Source organism: Temnothorax nylanderi, unplaced genomic scaffold, assembly GCF_030848795.1.
Source record: "Temnothorax nylanderi isolate EJ_2023f unplaced genomic scaffold, tnyl_v1.0 TNYL_tig0003_pilon, whole genome shotgun sequence".
Lineage (NCBI taxonomy): Eukaryota > Metazoa > Arthropoda > Insecta > Hymenoptera > Formicidae > Temnothorax > Temnothorax nylanderi.
The window spans coordinates 1,737,316-1,749,489 of NW_027249065.1; the positions used below are offsets into that span (position 1 = coordinate 1,737,316).

The 12,174-nt window shown below is 43.7% G+C and overlaps 1 protein-coding gene and 1 long non-coding RNA gene across 2 annotated transcripts in view; one reads left to right on the plus strand and one right to left on the minus strand.

The window, feature by feature from the left end:
- Window positions 1-12,174, minus strand: part of Ndf (Nucleosome-destabilizing factor) — a 36,696-nt gene that overhangs the window by 8,052 nt on the left and 16,470 nt on the right. The window lies entirely within an intron of this gene.
- LOC139771231 (uncharacterized) lies at window positions 1,224-2,983 on the plus strand. The gene is made up of 2 exons (XR_011717886.1): window positions 1,224-2,458; window positions 2,723-2,983. It is a non-coding gene; the product is annotated as an uncharacterized lncRNA (long non-coding RNA).

Below are 12,174 nucleotides of genomic sequence, written 5' to 3' on the forward strand. Positions count from 1 at the left end.
CAAATATCCTCGACCGGGGTTCCCGGATTCGGTGCGGTCGGGAGAAGTGCATATAGATTCGTTCGACGCGACGAAAACAGCGTCATTTATAATTGCAAAATGTGCTACCGTTGAACTCTCGTTATTTTAGGACCGCAGCGAGAGAAGAGAGCCGTTCTCCCGCTAATTCCATATATCCTCGTCAATAAATCAACCGGCAATCTGATAGAACCGTTCTTCAAGCAACAGCTGCACAAATTGAATTTCCTCGATAGTGATTTAAATGTGTTTAAATATAATACAAGGATTAAGATATCTAATCAATTCGACGAGTGCGATAAGTCAAGATAAAAATGATAGAAGATAATATATGTATATTAAAATAATACATAATATATAAGTTATAAAGAAAAAATTAAGAGTGAAGTGTAAAATTCCTGAATTTTATTTTTATTTTTATTCTCAATTTAAATCTCATTTAATTTTCACGATGCATCTGCGAATTCCGCATCGAATTCGGTTGCTTGTACTCCTCTGCGTTACTGTACTCTACATAGAGATTGCTACGTAAAGATTTGCAATTGCATAAATACAATCTAAAGTGCTTTGATCGATAAAATATCCATCACACATTCAGCTAAAAATATGATATCGAATTAGATATCGATTAGGTATGCTCACGTACGCTTATGTTATTATTCATAATGAAATAATTTGACGTATAGTAGCCTTTAGAATTCGTTATCAAGCACTAGTTGGAACATTTATGATTTATGACGTCTAACACACACATGCGATCATCCGTCTAACGCGAAAATTCCAATCTCGCGGCGCGGAACGTAGGAAAAGCGGGTATATGTGTCTCCAGGTGATCTCGCGATCAAATCGTCAAATAAGTAAAACAGGATCGACGGAAGGGAGAGGCGGTCGCGACAAGTCGCGGCAATTCTGCGTGCGGATGCGTGTGTGCGTGTGTGTGTGTGCCACGCGACGGCCTTGAACCAGCTTGGCCAGCTCCGTGCGGCTTCCATGATGGAAGGAATCCAACGGTTTCCAGGAGGAACGCGACGCGCACGTGCGCACGTTTGCACTTCGCGTCGCAATAACATCGATGTCGCGACATCGATTCTGGTTTAACTCGCAATAATCGCAACGCAATAGCTCTGACGTATCGCGGCATTAAGTCAGCAATGCCCGATATCACACATGTTGATGCAATAACGCGCTCTCCGCCTCGAAACGTCGTCGCAGATGTGACGGATAATGACTGAACGTGTAGTCAATATTTTTCAGGCTCCAGTTATGTGATCTGTCCAAGAAAGACGAACTCTCTTTGCTTCTTCCGAATTTTAAGAGGCGTGACAACGCAATCGTCTCTTCTGCTATCTTGAAAAGCATAAAAGAAATATTCAAAGTGGTAGTTTCACATAAATCGTCCTATAGAAATGAAACATTTAATAAAGCGTTTAATAAAGTTAAATGTGTGTGTGTGTGTGTGTGCAGTAGAAACGATATTAAATGGGATAGCGATCGTGTGACTACTTTACATGACACTTTGCGCCATGGAGGCGTTGATTTATTAACTCAATTTCCACGAGATTCATGCGATGGAAAATTATCTTGTGCAATTACGTCCATAAATGTTCACTCTGCCTACGCGATTATGGCTCTAATTAAACATTGATGCTAATTAAGCATAGAAGATTTTCTCTTGTTTTGTATTTTTTGCATTTCCCTTTCACTCTCGACCTATTTTATTATATTCTTATCTTATTAGCAGCACATAAAAGCGATTTATATGTTTTTTATTAGATGTATGACATTTTTAACTCTTAATTGTGGACGTGAAACCTCTGGAATTCCGTCAATTTTCTACAGGATCAAGTTTTATCTAAAAACAAACTAACGCAAACAAGAATCCAGGAATATACAGCAGCAAATATATATATATAAAGCAATTATTTTTGTTTCCGTATTTTTATATCTAAAAGTAGGATTCCCTAAGGCTCCGCATCCGCTAATGTATATACAATAAAAGTATGTATCCACGGTTAAGGGTTATTTATTTTCAGACGTAGATCGCGCATTAAGAAAGGAGATACGATTATAAACGTCTTCGAATACAGTTCGCTTCACGCGTGACCTTACACAAAAGTGGAATATACTCGCTGCTCCGCACCACGCACGTTTGGACCTACGTAACGCGCGTGGGTGGACAGCTGCACTTGCCTAACACTGCCTAACACTGATACTGACAGTTTAGCGTCCGCTTTAATGGCCGATGAGTGGACAATACCATTTGCCATTGCTGCCGCGTCGCGCCCATTGTGCATTTGCAACACTCCGCGCGATCGTCTCTTCATCAGGCCAAGTATTTGCCAACGAGATTGGCGCTTTTATTCATCCGTGTCGCGGATCTCGAACGCACGAAAAGGTCTCTTCGATCCACGTCGCTGGGATCTTCAAGCACTCCGATCACGTATTCATTTAACTTTTACAAGTAGAAGCGATATCTGCAAAGTTTCGAACTTTAACGCTCCTATTATATTGCTATCGCGTCGTTTATCTTGCAACATTTCGGTGCCTCCCTCGATTCAAGCTGACATTATAAACCGTTCTAATCATACTTGGTGAAAAGATTCGATGAGATTGAAAAGCTTACGGATTAAACTTGAAAATTTAATTTCTTTAATTTGCAAATGGGCTGCTTCTAATCATCAATATATAATGCTTTCTCCTTTAGGTCAAGGAGCAATCGCCGTACCATTCGCCGTGCCATCGCAACCGTGGGATATACATGTGTTTACGACGAAAGCGGAACAGCCGCGATTGAAAAGATTGCGAAATTGAGCGCGCAATTGTTGAAATGCAGACGATTGCGATTGAATGTTTCCGACGCGGGGAAGTACTTAAAATTGGGCGAACCCTGAATATTAATCATTGAAACTGTATCGCTGATGAAAATCTTCGTAAATAAAAGAAAGCAAACACTTAAAAGATTAAATCCAGCAAGAAGGTAATCTTCGGTGCTACTACGGTGTTCGTCTCGCGTGGCTTAGCGCTCTATCAAAGCCACAGATACATATCTCCGCGCCCATAAATATCGATCCGGCGATAATCAAATTGTTTCGTTCGGCATATGAAATAGCTTTTATCTCGATTGACAGCGCTAGAGAGAACCGTACAAATTAAACGCGCAGCCGATTGCGTGCGGCCGTGCACTTAATTAAACGTCATCGCAATTAGAATTATGCGAAAGTCGACAGTCGCGCGAGTCGATGCACATCTCTCCCACATCGTATCTCCTCGCCATTGTCTCGAAAGTGTCGATCGTCGCGCGAAGTAATTACGTTTCTGATCTTTTCTGGCGCCATACGGACACCGCAGACGTCCGAGCGGAAACTTGTCCGGCGATTAAATTTGACCCAGCTCTGCTGATACCAGCGGGTCTGGCAGGAATGCGCACGGTGGACGGGAGGGAGCATGCAGAGGCGGGACGTTAGCGGGGTATGTTAAACAGCGGAGTAATTAGCGAGCCGCGTTGCGAAAGCCCGGAACAAATGGCTGCGGCAAAACCGACGAAGCCAGCAAAAGGATGGAACAAAATCGTTCGGTCATTGACTACTTAACGACCGCGAAATTTTCAGGAATAAAGAACGCTTAAACAATTTCGCGGATAAGAGAAGAATTCGAGGAAATGCGGAAGGTTTTTGTTGGAAGAACTCCTTCGCTTTGCCGAGTACGGAGAAACTGCTGAAATTATACGCCTTCTTCTAAAAATATTTTATAACAAAAAGGGAAATGAAAGAAACTTGTTATCAGAGCAAACAACGAGAGTGCGTAGGCGGAGCGAGACGGCGCGGCTTGATTCCTGAAAAATAGCAAACGAGTGCCCGGCGCAATTCGTTTTGTTGGAGAATCCTCGTAACGACCTCGCGGCGGATTACGGTTATTTGCGGCGGGATGTATCCTCCTTTTTCCTCCCCGCGGGGGGAAATGGGTCACGGAACGGGCGACAGGTCAGGATAACGTTTATAGGGCGGAGGAAGTTGATTTTACTCGAGGCCGCAATCATCTGGCGCGTTCATCTCCTTGTCGTCGCGGTCGTCACGAGCGAGAGCAATCGATCGGATTAGCGTGAAAGTGCATGATCTGAAAGACTTTCTTGTTTTCACCTTCCCGCGCGAACGCGAACCCTTCCCACGCGTCCATTGCCTTATCGTCGACCAGCCAGCCGGAAGCTTGAGCAAACGGCCGACTCTTGAGCAAGCAACGCGAACGCGCGTAAACTTTGTCGTCGGTGGAGCTCTCGATGTCGAAATACCCGCTTTTGTGTACTTCCCCGGTTTAGCGACGAATCGTGGAAACCTATCGCCGACAGTGTTGTACATACGTTCACAAAATAAGGCCGTATATAAATATAATACCTACTGGGTCGCGTGAAATATCGGTTTCACATTCAGGCCATTTCTCGACAAAAAAAAAGGATACACGTGGTCAACGTACGTGAAACATATAATTAAACAAAAATCAATCGCATAATTTTCTCGTTAAATTTATAAAAATCTAATTTTGGAAATTGAATATTTTCTTAACGTAAGAATGTCAGATTTTGGGTGAATTTTTTTGTAAACAGATTATTCCATCGACATTTATATTAATAGGCCAATTAACAGACTTTGCTTCTCGAATGAAGCTTTCACATCGTTATGTGACCCGCAACAGTTACGTCCGTTCAAGTAACACCCGGGTGCAACGGCCGCGGCTGGGATCTACGGCCCTGATCCCCCCCTTTCTCCCCCGCGCAAAGTATTTATAATCGCGAGTACACAATAGCTGGAGCGAGCTTTCGAACCCCGTGGCGCATTCGAACGGGAATCAATCTTTCAAAAATGTCAATCCGACCGGTGCGAAGCGCCGAGAGCGAAGGAAGAAGAGATGCATCGAAAGAGAAAGAGAGCGGTTGGAAGGAGGAGAGGAAGGAGGAGAACGACAAAATGCAAGAAGGGAGAGAAGGAACCCAGGGAAACGGTCGGCGGAGCGGCACGCCGAGCTGAGCGACTGGCACGTTTAAATAAAGAGTCGACGGTAGCGCGCGCCGTTGCCGGATCGGCCGACTATTGATCCGCGGTGGCCGAGGGTCACGCGCGCGCGCGAGCCGGCAACGTCGCGCTGCTCCCAGCTGATCGGGAGCTCTGCTCCGCTCCGCTCGACTCTGCCCGACTCCGGCAGGCTGCCTCCCTCCCTCCCTCTCTCTCTCGCTCGCGCGAGAACCGCGTCTCCTCGTTACACTCGTGCGGCTGGAAACACGATATGCACGGCGGTAGGCACGATATGCCTACCCGAATCCAAGCGAACGATCGGCTCGCGAGAAAGAGAGAGAGAGAGAGAGGAGCGAAGACACGCACACAATTCCCTCTCTTCCTTTCCTCTCGCTACGCGAGAGAGCATACTTTGATACGAAGACCGAATCCTTCCTTCCCTGCTGCTTGCTTGACAGCGCCTTTTAGAGCGTTACATAACTGATATATACATATATATATATATATATATATATTTTTTTTTTTTTTTGCGAACGAAGCGTAGGCGGTTAGCGAGTAGGCGACACGCGCCTAAAATTAATGCGACCGAAAAATCGCGTCTTTTGAAGAGAGAGAGAGAGAGAGAGAGAGACACAACTCCATACCCTGCCACCTTTATTTTTATAATTCCCGAGCGCGGCCATTTTGCGCCGCATCCAGAGTGCTTATAGAAATTACTGGAACGGGAGATACATGTGCGTGTAACTTTATGCGAATTGCAGTTTAAGATTCTTCGAGGCAGAGATGCCTCATCCGCGCGATTATTGCACGTAATTCTGTTCCACCGGAAGGCGGTTATTGTATCGTCGGCAACGAGATCTTTATGAGACGCTCTATATAGGTGCAATCGATTCCTCCTCGATACACCCTTCCCCGTCGAAAGGATACCCACACACCCGACTTCTACTTATCGTTACGTAACAACGCGCAGAAACTGATCTTGTACTCGTGCCTCGGGTAAACGTGCTTTTCAACGTTCGATGAATTATGCAGCGTGCCGCCAAAAGCGGCGCGCGATCTTTCGGGAACGAATTCCTCGAGCTATTCGTATCGCCGTTCCTATTCGCGATATTACGCAAGATAATTGTGGGACTGCTTAGGCAGTTATTTCAAAAATTACTGTTATTAATAAATTGTATTACTTAGACTTCCGAAGTCGCGTATTTCAAAAGGGACGTACCTCCAAATTCTTATTTCTTTCGAGAACATGAAACTCGCTGACGTCCGTGTCATTTTTCACGATCGCTCCTGAATTATTTAAGCGTCGAGATCGGTCGCTTTAAAATTTATGCGCGATAGAGGCCTCACTTTTCATTTTATCTGAACAGGGACACATAAAGATACAGCGGAGAGCTCTAGAGGTAAACATAAAAACTGGAAGGGGCGCAAGTGAAATAGATGTTTGGGAAGAGATAAATTCCTCTCTTCTGCTACCCTTCTCACTTTTTAAATAACCACCTTCCGCGAAACTCTCCATTCCACAGTCGTAGTTTATTGTCTCTACTTTAAAGTGGCTGAGCTCTATTTGATGAGGAAGATTCGAAAAAGTACGGAACCGGGTACCAGGCAATAAAAATTCCTCTCGGCTCGGTCTGCAAAATAGAAGAGCGTTCTTTCGTCCTTCTTTTTGCACTCGGTAAGTTCCACATTTCCGTATCCTGATTTCCGCATCCCCGTCGTGCGCGACGGAAAAAGAGACGAAAGTCGTGAGATCGATACGAAACTCGGTAAAAGCACGTTCCAACTTGGAACTTCCAAATAAAGCGACGTTTTATACAGTAATCTGCCGTCGTGTAGCTAACGTATGACCAGGAAGAAATGTTCCGGTCCATAGAAAGAAAAAAGGAAGAGAAAGAGGGAGAAACAATAAATGAATGGAAAAAAAAAGAAAAAAAAGAGGGAAAAAGAGATATCAAGGTAAAAAGATGACCCTAGCCCTTCCCCTCCTACGGAGCCTGCCCCTGACCGTGACCGACGACGGCGACGACGTGCAGGCAAGGACGCGAAGGAGAGAGAAGCGGAGTTTTCGCGCGGCCTTCCCGTAACCCACAAAAACTTTGCCGATTGAGGGCGGGGTCTGATTTTATTATTAGGTAACTGGAGTACGCAATCACGTTCCTCGGCCCGACCGACCTGACTCATGGTCGCAGTCCGGCCTCGCCGACGTCAGATCGCAAGCGATACCTTCAACCCCTTCTCGATTGCAACTCTTACGCTGGGAAGCGAAATATTTATGGAAGCGAACAAAGGAAATCTCGCTAACTTCTTCAGGACAGACTTCGTAATCAATTTTCTTTATATAGAGTAGTAATCAAACCTTTAGACTCTCAGAAGTGAGATAGTAATAAAATACAAAACAGATAATAAGAAGAGATTTAATTATTATTATGAAACGTTTATAAACGTAATGAAATTATTGAGTCTATATATGGGACCAGAAATAAATGTTTATTTGTTCTCTCGAAATTGATAAATTTTAATCCACCGTTCGCATTTTACTAATCGTTACGTAATTTTATTATCGACCGTCAACGTTCTTTGCGTACAATTTGAAACATAGCACCGCTCAAGTTTACGGTGTCCTTTCGCGGCATTTCCCACCCTGCCCGATCGGCTCTTTAGACCATAGCGCGGTCGAAATTATATGCCGAGGGCGACGGCGACGCCCAAGACCGTCCCGGCTTCTCGAGGTCCTTTTCCACCCTCCTTATTTGCGCGAAACGTTGAAAGAGAAACGTGCCGGAACTAGTGCTAAGTGACAGCGGCTCGAAACGTTGTCTGAAAATATTTGAGAACACACAAAGTGTGGAGATTCCGGTTTAAGAATCAATGTATGAGGTGTGGTCAACGTAAGGTCGGCGTGCAACATAAATTAAGGATCCAGTTTCAAGATTTTTCTTATTGATCCTATCAGAAAGAATACACATAGTCCCGGAAAAACAAGAAAAATATCCTGAAAAATCTCAACAACGTTCGTAAATCGCACGAATCGCTACACATCCAAAAGCAAGATTCTCATAGAATCGTTATACACTTCGAGAATTGACAATAAGTCTTAAAAATTAGTGAGCCGACTGGAGAAGAACATTTTCTCGTCTACTACCGTCGTCTATTGCATCTCTCGTCTTTCCTGCGCATTATCTTGTTACACAGTTATTTTTATAGCGATAAATCAAAGTATTAATAGGTTTGCGGATAATTCCGAGTGCCTGATATCGGCACTCGCGCAATCGATCAATGTGCCGCATGAGCAATGGCACCGATATCCCACAAAGTTTAAGCGGCCCATCCTTTTCTGCGAGTAGGTCGGAGGGTTGCCCATTAATTCTTCCCGCAAACGTCGCGCATTAATTTAGAAGAGCCTCGCTACACATATATTTGACGAAAAACGGTTACGCACGCACACATGAGGCATTTATCTTCGAAATGGCGTAGGTCACGTTGCAAACATCATCAGCCTAAGTCTAAACACGCACTTGAGTCTCGATAATGATAATGCGCACTTACAAATGTTTTGTCGTTTCCGTGACGAAGAGAAAGGCTAGTCGACCAGCAGTCGAGCTAAGTTAAATAACGTGTTAAATAATTGCAAATACTCCTACTGGATAAATAACATCTGAGAGTGATTTTCACACTCATTTTCGCTAAAAATACGCGGCCTCGAGTCTCCAGATTCTTTAGAACGAGCGAATGCGAGACGCTCGTTCCTTGCACGAAACCATCTGCCCTCTCTGTTAAAAAGGAAATAACAAAAGGCAGGAATCAATAATTTAGATCGGAACGACTGCGCAGCTCAGGTCAGCGACATATAATCTTCGAATAATTCGGGCCAAATCGCGATAGTCCGTAGTTACGTGCAGATATAAAATGCGTTTTCGATAGCGCAGATAAAATTACGCAGGCGGTATTGTTACGCAAATTTTTACACAGTTGCGGCACAAAAATATCTGTTGTTAACACAAAGAGACCGATTGCTGCCGCATTTTACAAAAATTCTGAAAAAAGCAATATACTACGTTGATCCCAAATTTCTTTGAATATCGAATTGAATGGAAAAAAAGATTGAAATATAAAATTCTATATTAGAGCGAGAAGAAAATGTTGGTACAAGAGATTTCAAAATGTTTGGTTTCTAGCAATAGATCTCGCAATTTTGCTACAGATTGAAATCGAAACTGCAAGATTACAATCCTTTTTGTAGAACATAACGTTATATCGCATATTGCAGGGTGCGACGCGGTCTCACCCTCATGGTTGACTTGCGTAAGGACGATCGATGCTTCCAATAACGCGTACTGTCACGTATTCTTCGCCACACAAATAGTTTTATCGGATTATTGACCTTCATTATATGCGGCGGAGAAGAAGAATCTATTAACGGGACGAACAGCTTCGATTATTCGCGAGACGCGCCTGGCATGAGAGATAACCAGATAACTCCCGGTGGGGCAAACATAGAAATCGTCATTGCCGCGTAGTTTATTAACAAATGGGTGCTCCTGATTCGCGCAACAAGCGGCATTACGGCCGTAAACGTGCCACGCAACGCCGCGACGTTCGTTCTCATTAATTCGGCCGCGAAATCGTTTTCCTCGCGGGCGCTACCGTTGCGCGCAATTATAACCGAGCTGCCACTCGGGTCGCAAAGCGATGTCGTATATCTGCCACAGTCCCCGCCATCAAGTCGATTGTTTGCAAATGAGCGTCGCGTTACATAACTGCTTGTTACGGAATACGTAAGAATCGCGTTGCGAAGGTGCGTTTCTGTTCCAACAGCAAACATTTTAAAATTCATCGAATAACAGAAATCCAAAATATACATTTGTACATGTTTCGAAACGCACTCTTGCTACGTTTTGTACGTTCCAGAATCGATGGGAGATTAAATTCGTCCTTGTTAGCGAGAACATTGAAGCGCTGATCCGCGAGAAGCCTTTCTAAACCCCGATTTCGGATTCGGATTAAACCCCAAACCTCCGCTTTAAGCTTGGCAACAGCGTTGAACGATGTTTGTCGATTTGACTGTAAATACCCTGTATGTCGTAATGCATCGCAAAAGCGAGGAACAAAGTTAGGTCACGGATCGATGTTGCACGGTGGGAGACCCCCAAGGGAGACACCCGCCTCCATCCCTCGTTCAAATGCGCCACGATACGCTTTTCATGTTCAGGCAGAAATCAACGAAATGGCAGCGAGCGCATAAGGGAGGCTTCACCGGGTACCCCGGACCCGCATGCGATATTTTTATAAATAACTTCTTCGACGACGCAGTCGATGCTGCTTTTACGAGGCACAGGTTTTACGAGGTAAAAATCGTGAAGCGAACGAGCGGATTCCACGGGGAAAGCGTGACAGCATAGTTCGAAGTAAAAGTGAAAACACATTCGTTTCTCGCTTGCGTCACTGCTATTATATTTCAGGCAGCTGGACTACGTCACGACGTTCATAGTCCGATAACGCAAATTGCAACGATGAGACTTGATACCTTTGTTCCCGGTCAGAATAGACAGTTCCTATCGACGTGTGCTAATGATATCCGCGCAATATCTACTTACACGTTCGTGTAAAGTGCATAGGAAATCTCAAATTAGACCCTAGATAGCAATTCGCGGATTGTGCCTATGCCGCATCATTATTTCTAACTTCTAACAATACTACGATTTTTTAGATTAATTTTTAAGGCTAATGAGTATTATTATTAGAAATTCAGCATATAATTTTTTGGAACACTAATGTCCATTTCCAATGTAGATTAACTTTAATCTCGGTTTAACCTACTTTTTATCCTTTTTCAGTTCTAAGAATTAGAAAAAAATGAAAAGTTAAATCGAGATTAAAGTTTATTTACATTGATAGAAATGGACATAAATGATTTTCTAGCTTTTCATTCAAAAATATGTAATTGATATTTTGTGAGACCTTGTGTGTGTGTGTGTGGCTGAATTTTAACTCCTGTGGGTCTTCTAGAATAAATTCTTAAAGAATCGGCGCTCTCTCTCTCTCTCGAGAGAGAGAGATTCACACGACGGCTAGACGTCGAGGCACCGTGGCGAAATAGATTTGATTAAACGCGAGCAAGAGCGTGGGAGCATCCTCTTAGTCCGGATGCTCGTGAAATTCTACCGTCTGCACGACCGGTTCCATTAACGAGAATCAAAGTTTAAGGTCCCGTAGAGCAGACTCGAGGCCGACCGGCATTGTCCGTTAGCATAGCGGTTGCCGAAAGTTTCTTTATCTCTCTGCATTTATCTTCGTCAGAGCGACCCGTAATAAGGCGTATTGTCTCCGATTTTGAAAACAGATCGATAAATATTCGTAAAATATTCAATTCGTTAAGTATAGTTGCACTACATGTGGTGACTATTTATAATCTTACAAGAAAGTGTGGAATATTTCTCTTGAACCTATATATTCTGAGCTTTCTCCATTATAGAAGAGCTCTAGAAGTTCCATTACGGTATTCTATTTACGATTCTACGTCCCTACCTGGTAGTTACTATTCACGATCCACCTGGGAGTAAATTATTTCCTTCACGATTCTATGTTTATTCTGGATCCTAAGAAGTTTTTTTTTCCAATTCTATAGTCTTATTCGAAAATTTCTATTTATAATCCCAGAAGGGACAAGATATTTGCGTTTTTAATCGTACAATAAATTCTAGATCCGAAATCAAGGTTTTTGGATTTGTTTAACTTTGACAATGTCAGCTAACGTGGGCTAATAGGTTTTATAGCCTTCTTCCTGGTTGTTGGAAATAGAGCTCAAAGCAGACGAAACCTCGCTAATAAAAGTGAGCTAATCAAGGCTAAAACGCAATTGTTCCGCGGTCGCGCAAACGTGTCTGCGTTCTAGCAAACGGGTGATAGCTAATAATTTGGCACTGAACTTGAAACTATTTTGGACCGTTAATCGCGATATCGCGATAGACTTGGGGGCCTCTAGCCAAGGTGTTTAGATGATAGAACGGGCGCATCTTCGAGGATACAATCGACGGACCCGACGACGCTGAAATAGACTCGGTCATCGCGCCAATGACACGAGGACGCAAATTAAATGGGGCGAGTCTCGGTGGGCATTCGATGGATTCGGAGCACCAGGTAGAGCAGCTTGCGA